This window comes from Sorex araneus, chromosome 6 (assembly GCF_027595985.1).
Source record: "Sorex araneus isolate mSorAra2 chromosome 6, mSorAra2.pri, whole genome shotgun sequence".
Taxonomy (NCBI): Eukaryota; Metazoa; Chordata; class Mammalia; order Eulipotyphla; family Soricidae; genus Sorex; species Sorex araneus.
In genome coordinates this window covers 5,389,894-5,409,500 of record NC_073307.1, presented here as the reverse complement: position 1 = coordinate 5,409,500, position 19,607 = coordinate 5,389,894, and the positions used below count along the sequence as shown (strand labels likewise).

Sequence of the window (19,607 nt, the reverse complement as noted above, 5' to 3'; positions counted from 1 at the left end):
GAAAGAAAGGAAGAAAGAAAGAAAGAAAGAAAGAAAGAAAGAAAGAAAGAAAGAAAGAAAGAAAGAAAGAAAGAAAGAAAGAAAGAAAGAAAGAAAGAAAGAAAGAAAGAAAGAAAGAGAGAATGGAAGGAAGGAAGAAAGAAAGAAAGAAAGAAAGAAGGATAGAGAGAGAGAAAGAAAGAAAGAAAGAAAGAAAGAAAGAAAGAAAGAAAGAAAGAAAGAAAGAAAGAAAGAAAAAGAAAGAAAGAAAGAAAGAAAGAAAGAAAGAAAGAAAGAAAGAAAGAAAGAAAGAAAGAAAGAATGGAAGGAAGGAAGAAAGAAAGAAGGATAGAGAGAGAAAGAAAGAAAGAAAGAAAAAGAAAGAAAGAAAGAAAGAAAGAAAGAAAGAAAGAAAGAAAGAAAGAAAGAAAGAAAGAAAGAAAGAAAGAAAGAAAGAAAGAAAGAAAGAAAGAAAGAAAGAAATTTGGTGTATGCCTGCCAAGGACTCTCCCAGGCTTGCGGCTGGGAGGGAACCTGGGGATGTTGGGGGGGGGAAGGCCCGCTGGTGTTGGGATTGGTGTTGGACACGCCAGCCTGAAGCATCTGTTAGCTTTGTAAGTCACAGTGTCAATAGCAATAAAGAAGAAATATTCTGTGATGGACTAGAGAAACATTCCTGAAATGCAAGATTTATAAAACTGGTGTGCTTCATCGGACTAGAAGTGGGTATGTAATCATGTCTGTATCACATCAGCTTGCTCCAAGTTAGGAAAAACTATTTAGTTTTTTAATTAAATGTTCAATGAATAGGATATAAGGTAGAAGACAACCAATCTCAATTTAAAAAATGTTAGGAATCTCTTACACAAGGGCGCAATAGTTCCAGGGTGAGATACAACAATCTCCACATACTTTCTTCTAAGGAAACCTTTTATGATCATTTTTTAGAGAATTATTCATAACAAGCAATAAAAAAAATGCATTTAGGGCCTGCTCTTGATGCAGGCTTGGGTGTTGGTTGGGAAAATTAGAAATAATGGTGATGGGAAGGAGCAGTGGTGGTGGGGTTGGTGTTGGAATATTGAATGTAGTAAATTATTGAACAATCTTCTAAAAATAAAATAAAAACTTAAAAGATGATAAAAAAATTTAAAAAATATCCAAATGAATTTTAGGATTTAATTTTTTTTTTCATTTTCTCCCCTGACTTTTGGCTTTTGGAGCCCTGCTACAGCAGTCTCTGGAGACTGCTCTCGGGGCGAGCCGAAGGGTTGCGCCCAGCAGTGCTCCAGGGACCAAGCAGGGCGGGGATGGGGCCTCAGGCCTCCTGCACGCACACGTGTGCTCAGGGCCTTGTGCTCACTCTCCAACCTCTGCTTCCATTTCTGTGTGCCAATGCGTGGAAGAGAGTGCCTGAACGAGGAGGGGCACATTAGTTGGGACGTAAATACCAACTTCTGGGGGTGTTTCTGAGACGGAGCAGCTTGGCGCAGGGGGAGATGAGAGGGGGGTGGAGACCAATCTCCTTCCGGGGCAGCGGGCGAGCTCAGGGCAGTACCCAGGGACTCGTGAGAGGCTCTGGAGGGCACGCGTGGAGGAGGATTGGAGCGACTGAATCTCCTACACCACAGGGTGTGTGTGTGTTTGTGTTGTTGTAAACTGTTGCCACCACTTTGAAATACTGTGCAGCAACATCTAGTGAAGCTGAATGAACTTGCAGACCAGCTGAGCTGGCCACTTCTGAGGCACGGCCACAGCACACACGGGTAGGTGTTTGCTGAGCTGCCTTCCAGCCACGAGACCTGCAATTTCCCCAAATCGGGCCCAACCCAACTATATTCACGAGCAAAATGGGTAAATTGCATTTACTGAAACAAACAAAAATACCTTTGAGTCACAGGAATAAAAGATGCATATGGGTAGGCAACAATATACACGGATTTCACCCAGTGCTAAGCCAAGAATATAGGGGAGGAGAAGTCTATATTGTTTATTTATTTTTTGAAAAACTAATTTTATTTTTTAATTTTTATTTTTTAATGAATCACCGTGAGGTACAGTTACAGACTTACAAACTTTCGTGCTTATGTTTCAGTCATACAATGATCGAGTACCCATCTCTCCACTAGTGCCCATTCTCCACCACCAATGATCCCAGTATCTGTCCCACCACCCTGATCCTCTGCCCCCTCCCCCGCCTCTGTGGCAGGCTCATTCCCTTTTACTCTCTCCCTTTGGGTGTTATGGTTTCCAATACAGGCATTAAGTAAGTCTATATTGTTTAATTCCATTGCTTGGAAGTTAGAAGGGAGAAGGCCCTATTAACTAGTGTTTCTCTAATTGGGGACAGCAGAAAGAGTTGGCTTTTTGAATTGAGCATGGGTCACACAAAATTGTTCATTTTGTAAAAATTCACAGCAACAAAAATTTGTGCAGTTTTCTATTTTTTTCTATTTGTGAGTGTTGAGCATGCTGTCACCTGGAACTCACAATGGAGACATGACTGGTGCCTGCTTGAGCAAACTGATGAATAACGGGAGAGTGTTAACCGTTAGTGAAACATTTACCCTCCTCAAATAAGTGGATGGGAGCTTTTGAACTCAAGCCACTGGGAAGCACATGGGGAGGAAGTGAATGGTAGAGTCTTGAGCGGTTAGGGCCAGTGCCTGCGCCTTTGTAACCACTCAGGGAAACAAACTTCGCGTCTGGGTAAACTATTCTTGAAAATTAACAATATAGGCTGGTCTTTAACATGCAAAAGGTCCGAGGAGATCCAAGCCCACAGAGAGTCCACAGAGACAGAATGTGGGTGTCAAATGGGTAAGGCCAGACGCAGGGAGGGGTCACACGAGGTTCCCCAAAGGTGGCCGGGGCAGGAGCTCCTGCATGGTGAAGAGACCCACGTTTAACTCCTGGCACCAACTACACAAAATTCCAAACAAAAGTGAAAGGGAGCACAAATTCTGAGGTCAACGCAGCGTGTCGCACGATAGCTTGGGATGGCGAGGCAAACCCTTGGTATCAACATCGCTGGCCCAGCGGGAGGACTTGGCAGCTTGGAATGGTCTTGAGAGGCCCGTCAGGGGCAAAGCACATGAGTTGTTATTTTATTTAGCGATCATTTTCTCAGCCACGCTCTAAAAATCACCCCATTTTTCACACTCTGCTCTGAAATCTACAGGTAAGACTCGGGTAAACCAGACACTATTTAATTCCTCCAGCCCGATCTTCCATCAATGCAAGCAGCGTGGCTAAGACTTGCAAAGTCACCGCCCCGCCCTCCAACTTTCTTTTTAAGTGATTTATGGATCTCATGTAAAGTGAAGCAAAAACAAAATATAGAGCTGCTGGAGCGAAAGCACAGCGGTTGGGTGTTCGCCTTTCACGCGGCCGACCCGAGTTCGATTCCTCCGTCCCTCTTGGAGAGCCCGGCAAGCTACCGAGAGTATTGAGCCCGCGCAGCAGAGCCTGGCAAGCTACCCATGCATATTAGATATGCCAAAAACAGTAACAATAAGTCTCTCAATGAGAGACGTTACTGGTGCCCACTCGAACAAATCGATGAGCAACGGGATGACAGTGACAGTGACAGATTATGGGGCACCTCATGTGTACTGGCCCCTGCCCTCAGCACCGATGCAGATGCTCTTAGCTCAACCTCACCGTCACCCTGCAAGTGACAGGGAAAGCGCACCGTGACCAGGGCAGCCTGGGTCCCAGGCCAGGGCAGCCTGAATTCTGATGCTGGGCCCTCCGACCCCAATGGTGCTGTCTCTGGAGGTACCCATGAAAATCCTCGGAAAGCCCGGTGAACGGACCTGGACGTCTTCCTGAGTTCAGCCTCTACAAAGAGAAGATGTTTCTCCTCAGAAGGGAAGACTGCATTTTCCCCATCTGAGCACTGGGGCACGAAGAATCAGGGCAGAGATGGCGGGATGCTTTTCCCACGGGAAGGCAAAGACATCAGCGCCCCAGCCCAGGGCCTGCTGTCCCAAACGCGCTCCTCAGGGCCCCCCTTCCCCCTCCCCGAGAGTCTGGCCCCACGCATCACGTCACGGGAGCTGCTTTCTCTGCTCCCTCCCGCCAGCTGCACTGTCCTCTCTTTCCTGAGCCTAAAACATATACATCCCAGGATTTCTCCTCCTGGAATCCATAGTCTATCAAGTATGGAGCCCATTCCCTTAGTGGAAGGGTCGGGACTAAACCTATTTATTTATTTATTGTCTGTGATGCTGGGCATCGCTGGGTGTAACCCAAAAAGAAAAAAGAAAAGAAACTTAAACATCTACAGGAGGAGTGATTAACTATTGAATGTGAGGGTGGGTAGGCCTCATGGTATAGGTTTTACATATAGCACTGTCCTCCCGTTGTTCATCAATTTGCTCGAGCGGGCACCAGTAACGTCTCCATTGTGAGGCTTGTTTTTACTGTTCTTGGCATATCGAATATGCCATGGGTATCTTGCCAGGCTCTGCTGTGCAGGCGGGATACTCTCGGTAGCTTGTCGGGCTATCCAAGAGGGACGGAGGAATCGAACCCAAGTTGGCCACGTGCAAGGCAAACGCCCTACCCGCTGTGCTATTGCTCTAGTCCCATCATTACAGTATTGCGAATTATGTGCCTAATTTTTTTTAAAAAGGCCTACACCCCTATTCTCACATAAATGTCAATTAACACCTCAGTTTTATCTTTTAGTTTTAAATACAAAAAGATTGGGAGATAGTACAGCAGGTAAGGCACTTGCCTTGCACATAACTGACCTGGGCTTGACCCCAGGCATTCTATATGACCCGCCAGTAGTAAATTATATATATATATATATATACACATATATATATATATATAAATTCGTCAAATCTCTGAATGAACGATTTGAGGCTCTTCCTGTTCCTGGAGTGAGCAGATATCATTGGGCTGCACTAGCTTGTGACAGGGACAAATGGAGATGTTACTGGCGCCCGCTCGAGCAAATCAAAGATCAACGGACTACAAGTGATACAAGTGACATATATATATACATATATATATATATATAAAGAAAAAGAGTTAGAGAGAGAGTGTGTGTGTGTGTGTGTGTGCGAGCACGTGCGTGTGCATGCACACGCATGAGCAGACTGAGGATGTGGATTGATCTGAAGCTCCAAAATGAGTTATCAGAGTCCAAGGAGAAGGACCAGAAACTGTGTTTCTGCTTCTTATCCGGTGAAGCGGATGGGGCAGCCTGTTAGGGGCTGGGAAGGGTGAAGAAACTCAGCTCCCCACGGAGCAGCCTCCAGTTTCTCCGAATGATGGCTGCCAGTTGGTCACGAAGACAATTGCCAGATTGGAGTTTCAGAGGCTGGAAATCCAGATTTCTTAAAATGGGAAATCTCCTATTTTTAAAACATGGTGTGGGCCAAGTCAAACACGCCTGTGGGCTGGATTCAGTCTGTGGTCTACCATTCTGAGACCTTTGATTTATAGTCCTCCTAAAACATGACATTTCTCTTCCAATTTGTAATCTCAAGGTTTGTTACTTCCAAACCCCGCTCACTTTCCACTCCTCTGCCCTGGGAGGGCCTATTATTCGGATAACAGCACTTGCATCTTTTCAGGGTGATGACTTGTTCCGCTGTACGCGGGGTAACGCAACATTCGATGCTGGTTAAACCAGCGTTGGTTAGAGGAAGCGTTTTCAAACCTTGTCAAAGGAAACTTGAAGCTCTGCTTGAGGTCGACGAACCAAAAGTCAAGCGGCCAAAAATATTGGAAAGACGTGCTGGAATTTTCACTTCCAGCAATAGTCAGCTATGTAAAATCCAGCTCAACCTTTCTTGGGAAATACATGAAAATGTGTGGGGTGAAGAGACGGAAACATCTTATTAAGAGCATCGGAGACCCGGCCAATGAGTGAGGAGTTGCTCTGAGAGCACAAGAAGTGAGACAGAACACCAGTCAGCGGACCAGCTTTTGGGGGGCAATCACTGCTGCGAGTTTTATCTTACTTTGTTTTGCTTAAAGTTTTTGGCCACACCTGGTGGTGCTCAGAACTCCATCCTGGCTCTGTGCTAAGGGATCACCACAGTGATCAGACGCAGGTTGGCTGCATGCAAGACAACTGCTTTCCCCGCTGTCCTGTCACTCCAGCCCTGCCGTGGGTTTTAGAGGGACAAGAGTAGGAGCCCAGAAATGTCTGGGGTCAGAGCCTCGTGTGACAGATTTGCCTCGTGCCCCGGGACAGGCCGCACCTTTACTTTCTCCATCCACTTCCTGCCCAGGTCACATTCTGCCCAGCCTCATCCGGACGGAACTGGGACTGGACCTATGGCCCACTCATCAAACCAGCTGGGCTTCTCGGACTGATGTAGGCAGGAGAGGGAAGCCCCCCCCCCCCCACCAAGGCAGTGGCAAAAGCCAAAAACAGGAAAACCAGGAACTAAGGCCTGAGAAGCCCATCACCTATCTGCAGCAACAGACCCAGGGAAGTCCTGCAGAAAGCAAAGCCAGGAAAGGAATTTCAAAGAAGACCATCACCACTCCCAACCTGCCTGGTAACCTCCGTAGCAACGGACTTTGACCCAGGAAGAAGCCCCAGGTGGGGGCAGGTTGGAGAAACCCTATAAAGACCACCTTGAACAAAGGAAGGGCACGTATATGCTGCCAGAGCCCATGTGCTGCTTGTGCCCATGTGGCCAGGCACATGTGTCTCCTGAGCGCGTGTCGCCCGCATCTCCTCCTTGAGATGTGGACTTTCATGCTTTCCTGTGTGATGCTGGGGTGTGTGTAGGGGTCTCTCCGCCCTTGAAGAAGCCCAGGTTCCCCCTTGAGTGCGTTACTCTCCACTCTCTCCACTTTCTCTCCCTCCTTCCCTTCAAAACCCTCCAAATAAAATCTGTTTGCCTCACTGCTTGTCTACTCCTGAAGTTCTTTTCTGAGAGGCGAGACAAGAGCCCAGTCACCCTGGGTCCCGGGTGGCAGAGGCGGATCGGGAGAAAGTGACCGTCTCTCCCCTCCCCGCTTCACATGAGCCCCCGTGGGGCCCACCGACACCAGGATGAGGCCGACATGAGCCGAGGCAACGGCGTTTGGGGTGTCTGGGCTCAGTCTTGGGCAGCTCTTGCCTGTCTCCTGCCGCCCCCCACCCCTCTGCGGAGGGAAGGTCGGGGAACTTCCGGGTCAAGGCTCATCCAGGGCTGCTTCTCTCCCCTCGCCCCAAATCGTGCTTGCGCTGAATGAAGCCGGTCCCCAGACCTCCGGGCTTTCTTCCCCGAGGTCCTACATAGTCCATACACGGTCACTGGGGTGTGCAACGACTAGGCTCAGCACAGGCCAAAAGGGTAGTGTGTGCGCACAGTGTGTGTGCATTGTGTGTGTAACATGTCTGTGCACACGTGCATTGTGTGTATGTGCTGGTGTGTGTAGGCATTGTGTGTATGTGTGTGTGCATACGTGTGTGTATGTGGTGTGTTTGTGTGTGTGTGTGTGTTTCTGTGTACGGGGCAGCTGTGGAGAGAATTTGTGAGACTTTCTCCGCCTGGCTCTCAACTAGAGCACACGGAGAGCAAGGTTGCTGGAAAGAAACCACCCAGTGGTTCCAGGAGCGGGTGACACCGGGGCGGTGAAGGCTCCTGAGTTGGACCCGTGACTACGACAACAGAAGAGTAGCCAGCCTGTGTTGACAAAACTGTCCTCAGCTTCAGGCTTGTTGTGAGACTTGAGTTCTCAGAGAAAGTTCCTATTCAGGTGTGAGACACGGAACAGATGCCTTTCTAATGTGTGGCCTGGAAAATGTAATAAATGAGGTGATTAAAATATATAGTCTGCCTGGATCTGTGCCCACAGCCCCTGCCCGCCAGACCCCTCCCCATGCCCCTCTCTGTCTTCTCGCAGATTTCCTCCTAATGCTGACTTCAGGAATTTACCTACTCGTGTGTCTTAAATCCAGTCCCATTAGTGATAAGAGAAAGAACATGTCCATCACGTCACGAGTGAGCTAACCCTCCCATTAGTTATAATGACATTTTAAAAAGTGAGACCTCAAATATTCTTCGTGATGTCACTTTGCTCCAGGAAATATGCCATATTTCTTCTTCGAAATGACCACTTTTGCCTTTAATAATAGTTTGCAGATAGTGAAAGAACTAGTATTGCCCAAGATCATAAAGATTTATGATATTTCTTCTAAGAATTTTCATATAAACTTAGATCTCTGAGTAGTTGAAGTTAAGTTTCATTTCCGGTGTGACATGGGTCCATTTGCATTCTTTTGCGCGTGGATAACAAGGGGTCCAGGTCATATTATATCTTTATATTATTTTTCTCTAAAAATCAAAACTTCCTGCCAACAAGTCAGTTTCTACCACGTCTCCCCATTTCTAAGCGTCCTGCCACCCCTCACCCAGCACGTCTGTCTGTGGTACGGAGATGCTACAGCTATCACAGCTGAGACCCTCAAGGTACTCATCCTCTTTTCTTTCTTTCTTTCTTTCTTTCTTTCTTTCTTTCTTTCTTTCTTTCTTTCTTTCTTTCTTTCTTTCTTTCTTTCTTTCTTTCTTTCTTTCTTTCTTTCTTTCTTTCTTTCTTTCTTTCTTTCTTTCTTTCTCTCTCTTCTCTCTTCTCTCTTCTCTCTTTCTCTCTTTCTCTCTTTCTCTCTTTCTCTCTTTCTCTCTCTTCTTTCTCTCTTTCTCTCTCTTTCTTTCTTTCTTTCTTTCTTTCTTTCTTTCTTTCTTTCTTTCTTTCTTTCTTTCTTTCTTTCTTTCTTTCTTTCTTTCTTTCTTTCTTTCTTTCTTTCTTTCTTTCTTTCTTTCTTTCTTTCTTTCTTGGGGTCATACCTGGCTCTGTGCTCAGGATCCTCCCTGGTGGGCTGGGGTCATACACGGTGGCTGGCATCAACCCCGACTCAGCCGTATACAGGGCTAATAACTCCTGGCCTGGTGTGCAATCTCTCAGCCCCAGCTTCTTTGTTCCTTCCAGGTTTCTGTGTGGATATGACTTCACCGCTGTGACGATGAGTGTTCCAGGACTCTGCTGCCTCAGCCTTCTTTGTCCCAGGCAGCAAACCCAGGAAACTACACAGGAAAGGCAAGTACTCCACTAAGAAGTCACATTGTAGCCTGGGGCTTTTTTTTTTTCTTTTTGGGTCACACCCAGCGATGCTCAGGGGTTACTCCTGGCTCTGCACTCAGGAATTACTCCTGGCGGTGCTTGGGGGACCATATGGGATGCCGGGGATCGAACCCGGGTCGGCCGCGTGCAAGGCAAACGCCCTACCCGCTGTGCTATCGCTCCGGCCCCTGTATTTTTTTCTTTTAAAAATGTAACCTAACGGTCTTGTCATACTGCTTAGCTCAGCCCGTTTCCCCATGTCCTATTCTTGATCAGTACTCCCCAGCGAGAACTATTTCAAAAACCTGCTTTGAGGGGCTGGGGATGTAGCTCAGGAGTCAAGGACTTGGGTTTGACCCGCAGTACTGCAACAAACAAACATAACAAAACAAAACAAAACAGTCTTCAATAAGGTCATCAGGAAGTATGCCTCATCCTAATATTGTCTATAGTGAGGTTTACACAGCATTTTCTTTAATTTTTGTGTATTCTATGAAGACAGATTTAACTTTAGTTTTTCCTATGTAACTATACAATCATCCAAACAAAAGTTATTGGATAGTTATTCCCTTTCCCCCAATGCTCTGCAGTATCTTTAAATTTTTTTTAAAACTTTTTACTCTTTTTTTTTTTTTTAATTTTTTTATAGTTTATTTTTAATTAGTGAGTCAACGTGAGGGTACAGTTACAGATTTATACATTTTTGTGCTCATGTTTCTCCCTTACAAAGTTTGATAACCCATCCCTTCACCAGTGCCCATTCTCCACCACCAGTAAACCCAACATCCCACCCCCCCTTCCCAGTCCCGTCTCCCCCCACCCCACACTGCCACTATGGCAGGGTATTCCCTTTTGTTCTCTCTCTCTGATTAGGTGTTGTGGTTTGCAATAAAGGTGTTGAGTGGCCATTGCGTTCAGTCTCTAGTCTATATTTGGCCCGCATCATCTTTCCCCCACATGACCAACAACCACATTTTACTTGCTGTTCCCTTCTCTGAGTTGCCCAGGATGAGAGAACAGCCTCCAAGCCATGGTGACAACCTCCTGGTACTTATTTCTACTATTCTTGGGTGTTCGTCTTACAGTCTATTATTCTATATTCCACAGATGAGTGCAATCTTTCTATGTCTGTCTCTCTCTTTCTGACTCATTTCACTTAGCATGATACTTTCCATGTAGATCCACTTATATGCAAACGTCATGACCTCATTTTTTCTAACAGCTGCATAGTATTCCATTGTATATATGTACCAGAGTTTCTTCAACCAGTCATCTGTTCTAGGGCACTCGGGTTTTTTCCAGATGCTGCCTATTGTAAACAGTGCTGCGGTGAACATATAAGTGCATATGTCACTTCGACTATACTTTTTGGCTTTTCTGGGATATATTCCCAGCAGTGGTATTGCTGGGTCAAATGGGAGCTCAACCTCAAGTTTTTTGAGAATTGTCCATACTGTTTTCCAAAAGGGCTGAACTAGCCGGCATTCCCACCAGCAGTGTAGAAGGGTCCCTTTCTCCCCACATCCTCTCCAACAGCGGTTGCTTTTGTTCTTTTGGATGTGTGCTAGCCTCTGTGGTGTGAGGTGGTATCTCAAAGTTGTTTTGATCTGCATCTCTCTGATGATTAGTGATGTAGAGCACTTTTTCATGTGTCTTTTGGCCATTCGTATCTCTTCCTTGGTAAAGTTTCTGTTCATTTCTTCGCCCCATTTTTTGATGGGGTTGGATGTTTTCTTCTTGTAGAGTTCAACCAGTGCTTTATATACCCTTGATATCAACCCCTTATCTGATGTGTATTGTGTAAATATCCTTTCCCATTCTGTAGATAGTCTTTGTATTCTGGTCGCTGTTTCTTTTGCTGTGCAGAAGCTTTTTAGTTTAATGTAGTCCCATTTGTTGATCTCTGTTTTTACTAGATTGCTTAGTTCCGTGTCATCTTTGAAGATACCTTTATCTTCAATATCCTGGAGGGTTTTGCCTACCTTGTCTTCAATGTACCTTATGGTTTGTGGTCTGATGTTGAGGTCTTTAATCCATTTTGATCTGACTTTTGTGCATGGTGACAGATCGAGTTCTAAGCCCATTTTTTTGCATGTGGTTGTCCAGTTGTGCCAGCACCATTTGTTAAAGAGACTTTCCTTGCTCCACTTCACATCTCTTGCACCTTTATCAAAGATTAGATGATCATACCTTTGAGGTTGTGTGTGGGGATATTCCACCCTGTTCCATTGGTCTGCAGTTCTGCTTTTGTTCCAGTACCATGCTGTTTTAATTGTTACCGCTTTGTAGTAGAGTTTAAGGTTGGGAAGGGTGATGCCTCCCATCATCTTTTTCCCAAGAATTGTTTTAGCTATCCGTGGGCGTTTATTGTTCCATATAAATTTCAGGATTGCTTGCTCCGCTTCTTTGAAGAATGCCATGGGTATCCCCATAGGGATCGCGTTAAATCTGTATAATGCTTTGGGGAGTATTGCCATTTTGACAATGTTGATTCTCCCTATCCATGAGCAGGGGATATTTTTCCATTTCCTCATGTCCTCTTTTATTTCATGAAGTAGCGTTTTATAGTTTTCTTTGTAGAGGTCCTTTACTTCTTTAGTTAAGCTGATTCCAAGGTATTTGATTTTCTTGGGCACAATTGTGAATGGGATTGCTTTTTTCATGTCCCTTTCCTCTGTCTCATTGTTTGCATATAGGAAGGCCATGGATTTTTGGGTATTGATTTTATAGCCTGCGACTTTACTGTATAGGTCAATTGTTTCTAAGAGTTTCTTACTAGAGCTTTTAGGTTTCTCTAGGTATAGTATCATATCGTCTGCGAATAGTGAGAGCTTGATTTCTTCCTTTCCAATCTGAATCCCCTTAATATCTTTTTCTTGCCTGATGGCTATTGCTAATACTTCCAGTACTATATTAAAGAGAAGTGGTGAGAGTGGGCATCCTTGTCTTGTCCCCGATCTCAGAGGAAAAGCCCTTAGTTTTTCTCCATTGATGATAATGCTCGCCATAGGTTCATGGTAGATGGCTTTGACTATCTTGAGAAAAGTTCCTCCAAAACCCATTTTGGTGAGAGTTTTTATCATGAATGGGTGTTGGATCTTGTCAAATGCTTTTTCTGCATCTATGGATATGATCATATGGTTTTTATCTTTACTTTTGTTGATGTGATGGATTATGTTGATTGATTTCCGAATGTTAAACCAACCTTGCATCCCTGGGATGAATCCCACTTGGTCATGGTGTATGATCTTTTTGATGAGTTGTTGGATTCTATTTGCTAGTATTTTGTTGAGAATCTTCGCATCGGTATTCATCAAGGATATTGGTCTATAGTTTTCTTTGTTAGTGGTGTCTTTGTTTGCTTTTGGTATTAGGGAGATATGTGCCTCATAGAAACTGTTTGGAAGGGTTCCTGTCTTTTCGATTTCCTGGAAAAGCTTAAGGAGAACTGGCAACAAGTCTTCTTTGAATGTTTGGAAGAATTCGCCAGTGAATCCGTCTGGACCTGGGCTTTTGTTTTTGGGGAGACTTTTGATTACCGTTTCGATTTCCTTGATATTTATGGGCCTATTCAGGTATTTCACGTCTTCTTGGCTCAGTCTTGGGAGGTTGTAGGAGTCAAGGAATTCATCCATTTCTTTTAGGTTCTCTTGTTTTGTGGCATACAGACTTTCAAAGTAGTCTCTGATGATCCTTTGAATCTCCTTGGTTTCTGTTGTGATGTCCCCCTTTTCATTTCTGATTCGGTTTATTAGGGTTTTCTCTCTTTCTTTCTTTGTGAGTCTTGCTAGCGGTTTATCAATCTTGTTTATTTTCTCGAAGAACCAGCTCTTTGTTTCATTGATCTTATGGATTGTTTTTCGGGTTTCCATATCGTTAATTTCTGCTCTAAGTTTTATTATTTCTTTCCTTCGATCTGGTTTGGGTTCCTTTTGCTGGTCCTCTTCTAAGATCTTGAGCTGCGAAGTCAAACTATCTATATAGGCCCTTTCTTCCTTTCTGAGGAAGGCTTGCAGAGCTATAAATTTTCCCCTTAACACAGCTTTAGCTGCGTCCCATAGGTTCTGGTAGCTTGTGTCTTCATTCTCATTTGTTTCGAGGTATCTCTTAATTTCTTTCTTGATTTCCTCCGTGACCCACTCATTGTTCAATAGTGAGTTGTTTAATTTCCAAGTGTTTGATTTGGTTCTCTGAGTCTGTGCATGATTAACTTCCATCTTCAGTGCATCATGGTCTGAAAAGATAGTTGATACAATTTCTATCTTTCCAATTCTATTAAGGAATAACTTGTGGCCCAAAACATGGTCTATTTTGGAAAATGTTCCATGTGCACTGGAAAAGAATGTGTATTCTTTCTTTTGGGGGTATATAGCCCTGTATAGGTCTATTAGCCCTGTCTCCTCCATTTCTTCCTTCAGGGCCATCGTTTCCTTGCTGAGTGTTGTTCTTGTCGATCTATCCAGAGGTGATAAGGCAGTGTTGAAATCTCCAACTACTATCGTGGTGCTAGTTATGTCCTCCTTAAATTCTGTTAGGAGTTCTTTTAAGTATTTCGCTGGTCGTTCATTAGGTGCGTATACATTTAGGAGTGTGATTTCTTCCTGTTGCACATATCCCTTGATGAATATAAAATGACCTTTGCTGTCCCTTCTGATCTTTTTCAGCCTGAAATCAATGCTATCGGATACTAGTATGGCCACCCCTGCTTTTTTTTTGAGGGGGCTGTTTGCTTGCAGGATTGTTTTCCATCCTTTGATTTTTAGTCTGTGTTTGTTCCGGCTATTCAGATGTGTTTCTTGTAGGCAGCAGAAGGTTGGGTTTAGTTTCCGAATCCATTTTGCCACTCTATGCCTCTTGATTGGTGCATTTAGCCTGTTAACATTAAGAGAGATTATTGTCATTGGATTTTGTGCCATTTTTCTGTAGGGTTTGTTGTTCTTATAGGTCTTTTTCCTTGTCTTATAGTAGCCCTTTGAGTCCTTCTTTTAAATTTGGTCTTGAGTCTATGAAGTTCCTGAGCTGTTGCTTGTCCATGAAATAATGTATGGTTCCTTCAAGTTTAACTGAGAGTTTAGCCGGGTAGAGTATTCTTGGTGAGGCATTCATTTCATTAAGTTTTTTCACTATATCCCACCATTGTCTTCGGGCTTGGAGGGTTTCTTCTGATAGGTCTGCTGTGAATCTAAGGGGTGCACCTTTGATCTCCTTCTTTGATCTTGCTGCTTGCAGTATTGTGTCTCTATCCACGGCATCCATCATTCTGACTATGATATGCCTTGGGGATTTTCTATTTGGGTCCCTTTTAGCTGGCACCCTTCGGACTCCTTGTATCTGGATGTCCACATTCTCTAGCTCTGGGAATTTTTTAGCAATGATGTCTTTAATGGTGTTTTTTTCATTGGGATTGGTTCCGTGTGGTTCCGGCACTCCCATGATTCTTATGTTGTTTCTCCTGAGGTCGTCCCCTAGGACTCTAACTCGCTCTAGAGCCATTTTGAGGTCTTTTGCCATTATTTGCTGTTGTCTATATGTTTTGTGCAGCTCATCTTCAAGCTCACTGATTCTGTCTTCGGCTGTAGTCATTCTACTATTGAGGGCTCCTACGGAGTTTTTCATTTCATCTACTGATTCTTTTAGTTGTGTGACTTCTGTTCGTAGCTTTGAAATTTCTGCTCTCATTTCTTCCTGGATTATCTTGGTGGAGCGTTCCAACGCGGCATCCATATCCTCCCTTAATTTATTGGATGTTCGTTCCATAGTTGTGTTGAGTTCATGAATCATCCTCACAATTTCCTCTCTGAATTCTCTATCTGAGAGGAGGGTGTATTTCTGGGAGGTCGCTGCTGAGGTTAGTGAGATATTTTCTTGGCTCTCTCCTAGTGGTGGGGATTTTCTCAGTTTCTTCATGTTGTTATGGGCTTTACTATCTGGAGCTCTCGTTAACTTGGGAGGAACCTCGACTAAAAATTTTTGGTTATGCTCTTTTGACAAAGTACTTTTCTGTGCAAGTTGATGTGTTCATTGACAGTTTTTGTGAAGTTAGGATAGGCTAGGTTAGTTGAGTATCAACATATAGTAACTAAGATAATGAGGGAGTTCTTCGGAGAAATGGGTTCAATCAATTGTAGCCAAAGGACAATGTGTGGAATGGTAGGAAAAATATCTGCGGCCGCGTTAGCGGCCGCCGCTCCGGAAACAGGCCACGCCCACTTTTAAGGCCACGCCCCCAAATGACAGGACACGCCCCTAACCTGTTCGGACACGGGAGGGCGGGATCAGGCGCGGTGGGCGAATGACTGGGACCTGCCCGGCGGGGAGGGGGTGCTCCAAGCTGTCCCGCTGCCGCGGGCGGGCACGGGACGCGGGGGGCGCTTTTCCAGGTGGCACAGGGTCTCCAAGGGGAAGAGCCAATATACCTGTCGGACACGGGAGGGCGGGATCAGGCGCGGTGGGCGAATGACTGGGACCTGCCCGGCGGGGAGGGGGTGCTCCGAGCTGTCCCGCTGCCGCGGGCGGGCACGGGACGCGGGGGGCCTAAAACTTTTTACTCTTTTGGGTCAGACCTAGTAATGCTCAGGGGTTACTTCTGCACTCAGAAATTACTCCTGGCGGTGCTTAGGGGACCATATGGGATGCTGGGGATTGAACCCAGGTTGGCCACATGCAAGGCAAATGCCTTATCCGCTGTGCTATCACTCCGGCCCTCTGCAGTGTCTTTCTCAAGCCATATTGATGGCTAGAACTGTGTGGGTTTATCTTCAGTGTCTCTTGTCTGTTTCTTTGGTTCAGTTTCTGTCCCTGTCTCATTAGTAAACTCTGCTGATCACTCCACCTTCATTACAGATTTGGGATGTGCTCACAGTGCTGCCCCTTTTGTTTCTGATAAGTGACCGCCTTGGCTGCAGCATATCTGTCAAAAAACTACAATTAAAAATGTTATATTAGGGGCTGGAGTGATAGCACAGCGGGTAGGGCATTTGCCTTGCACTCGGCCAACCCAGGTTCGAATCCCAGCATCCCATATGGTCCCCTGAGCACCGCCAGGGGTGATTCCTAAGTGCATGAGCCAGGAGTGACCCCTGTGCATCGCCGGGTGTGACCCAAAAAGAAAAAAAATGTTATATTAATAAAGTAATCTCTAATTATTAGTTTTAACTTAGATAATTCAAAATTTTATGATAGTGAAGGTCTTATTTTTGGAAATCGGAATACAAGGAAAACCTGGACCGTGAATGTCCATAGAGACTTGATTCAGTTAGAAACTTCATTTCCCAAAACACTGGAAATAATGCGAGTGTCATTAAGTCCCCATATAAACAAACTGTGGGATACAACAAAATGTGGCTCCTTATGACGGATGAGCAGAGTGCCATTCTGTACACCACTGAGGATCAGTCTCTAAAGCATCATGGCGAGCAAGGAAGCCAGACACCTAAGAATATTCCAGGGGGCAGGGAGAGCATGGGCATGGGAGAGTCTGGTCTCCACCATCTCCTGGGCTGACCAACAAACCAAAAACCAGCGGTCAGGCTGACCAACAAACCGTCAGGCCATACCACCTGGTCAAGCATCGCCGTGAGTGGCCCCAGCACACCAACCGTGGCCCCTACTGCTATGTCTTAGTTTCTATTTCCGTGAAGCTAGAGAGGAGGCTATAGTAATCTAAAATAACATAAAACAGAATGGTTGTTTGGGTAGGAAATTCTTCAGGTCAAACCAAGCTGCGAGGTGGCCCTGGTGGCACCCTCTTCTTGTAAATCGAGGTAGGACTAAATTCACGATTAGGATAAACCACAGTTTCCCTCATGTTTGGGGGTGGTACCTGGCGGTGCCTGGGGGCTACTCCTGGCTCTGTGGGTGGGCACTGCTCCCAGTGAGGCCCGGAACGGAAGGTAGTAGGGATCGGACCCGCTACCTTCAAGCTCAAGCCTTTTTTTTTTTTGGGTCACACCTGGCAATGCACAGGGGTTACTCCTGGCTCTTCACTCAGGAATTACCCCTGGCGGTGCTCAGGGGACCGTATGGGATGCTGGGATTAGAACCCGCGTCGGCTGCATGCAAGGCAAACGCCCTACCCGCTGTGCTATCGCTCCAGCCCCTCAAGCTCAAGCCTTTAAGCTCTCTCTCCAGCCCTAGGTATTGCCCTTGGTATCCACAGGTCAGCAGATTAACACCTATAAATAACATAGTATTCAGAACAATAAGAACAAAAAATACGCTGCATCTTATGTTTTCTAAAAATTGTAATGCTTTCCACATATCAACCTTATGGGTATTATTATCTTTGCTAGATAGATGAGAGAACTCTGGCAGATCAAGTTAATCTAGCCAGTCAACAACTATGAAATGACACAATGCTGAAATTATAAAATTGTCAAAGTTTGGTCTTGGAGTCTGTGCACTTACCCATGAGCTAAATCAGGACTGCAAACATATTCTGTTTTTGTAGCATCACAGCAAAAGTCTGGTTTGGTAACTTCACTGAAAAACTGCTTCTTGTTAGAATTAGCAATGTAATTGGCATATTCTGGGGAAAAGCCAGCGGACTTATTATCACGCTATTAAAAATTTGAGGGAAAATTCACCTCTACCTTCAATAAAACAAGGAGAGTGACATGAAGAAGGAGGGTTTGGGCAGTTCATATGATCCAGATGATGGCTTCATAAAGTTCTTTGTTGTTGTTTTTTTCTTCTTTTATCTTGGTTTCTAGGCTATACTTGGCTGACTGTGCTCAGGCCTTACTCCTGGCTCTGAGCTCAGAGATCACTCCAGGAGGGACTCAGGGTCCATACGGGGTGTCAGGGATTGAACCCGGGGCGGCCGCATGCAAGGCAATCCTCCTATCTGCTGCGCTATCATCCAGAAACGGGTTTCATGCAGTTTTAAGGCAAGGGAAAAGCCAGGGTATTTGGGGCTAGAGGACCATGGATGAAAGAAGCTGGGAAACAAAGGAAGAAGAGCTGGGCCAGGAAGGAAGCCGGAAGTGACACTGGACCTGCCTGGCATCTAAGGGAAGATGGCAGACAGTGGTGGGTCTGGATATGAGGTCAAAGGACAGATTTGGGCTGGCAGGATGGACTTATGACCTATGACCCACTAGTGATAGTCCTACTGAGTTGGGGTCCGGAGAGAGAGAGGGAGAGAGAGAGAGAGAGAGAGAGAGAGAGAGAGAGAGAGAGACAGAGACAGAGAGACAGAGAGAGAGAGACAGACAGAGAGAGAGAGAGAGAGAGAGAGAGAGAGAGAGAGAGAGAGAGAGAGAGAGAGAGAGAGAGAGAGAGAGAGAGAGAGAGAGAGAGAGAAAAGCGTGAGTCTTGAGAAGCATCCACATTCAGGGACCAGGCAGAGGAAGAGCCTTCTAAGAAATGGTAAGAGATATCTGGGAAATGAGAAAATTGACATAAAAAAAGAGCTGCATGCTATTATTGGAAGCATGTTTAATTGTAAGGAAAGTTGTTTTCTAGAGAAAGAGCCTTCTAAGAACTTTTGCCAGTTTCCTCTAAGAAAGGGTAAGAGATAACTGGGGAATGAGAGAGTTGACATAGAAAAAAATATGCACCCATTTCCTTGAGTGCTATTATTGGAAGCATGTTTAATCATAAGGAAAGTTGTTTCCAAGAGGAAGAGCCTTCTAAGAACTTTTACCAGTTTTCTCTAAGAAATGGTAAAAGAAAACTGGGAAATGAGAAAGTTGACATAGAAAAAAAAATTGCACCCATTCCTTGAGTGCATTTATTGGAAGCATGTTTAATCGTAAGGAAAGTTGTTTCCTTACAGGTAAAACAGGGCCAACTACTCCTTACTTGCATCACGGGACTGGGGGACTCCATTGAGATAAATGTCTCTGCAAATATTTCGTGAAGTTTTATAGCTGTGGATTTGCCTGTGTGAGCTAGCTGCATGGAAATCATCAGGGCTATTACAGCTCAGATCCGAGTTTCTGACTCCCGACAGCAATAGAAGTGGGGGTGGGGCCCCTGGTTAGAATTTTGCATCTCTTCCCAGGAGGTGGAGCCTTCTCCCGGGGCTACCTTTGAGAGCTGCTACATCATACAACTGTCTGATGGTAAGCTTTTTACTGTAAGATTTCCTTAAGTATTTTTACTGTGAGTTTTCCTTAAACGTTGCGCATTTCACCCCCTTTCTGTCCTTCGTGTATCCTTCAACTTGTTGCTGTGAGGACTTTTTTCAAATTTAGAAAGATGAGCATAGCGCAGTATTTCATGTATGGGCTCTCTCTCTCTCTCTCTCTCTCTCTCTCTCTCTCTCTCTCTCTCTTAAATGTTCTGTTTTTAATCAAGGAGCAACGACTTGAGGGTTAGCCTTATGAAGGACCGGAAACTATATGGTATTTCTTTTTAGGGAGGAGGAGATAAGAAGGAACTTCGAGGAGTAATAAGTGGATTAAATAATAATAATAATAATAATAATAATAATAATAATAATAATAATAATAATAATAAAACCAACTTCTTTCCAACTGAATTAGCTGTAGACCGCTACTTGGTACAAACTCCCGGGTCCCACCAGCCCCCTGGCCACT

At 44.9% G+C, this 19,607-nt stretch overlaps 1 protein-coding gene across 1 annotated transcript in view; it reads right to left on the bottom strand.

Moving 5' to 3' along the window:
• Nucleotides 1-19,607, bottom strand: part of SEC24B (SEC24 homolog B, COPII coat complex component) — a 148,039-nt gene that overhangs the window by 126,752 nt on the left and 1,680 nt on the right. The gene's annotated exons all lie outside the window — the stretch shown is intronic.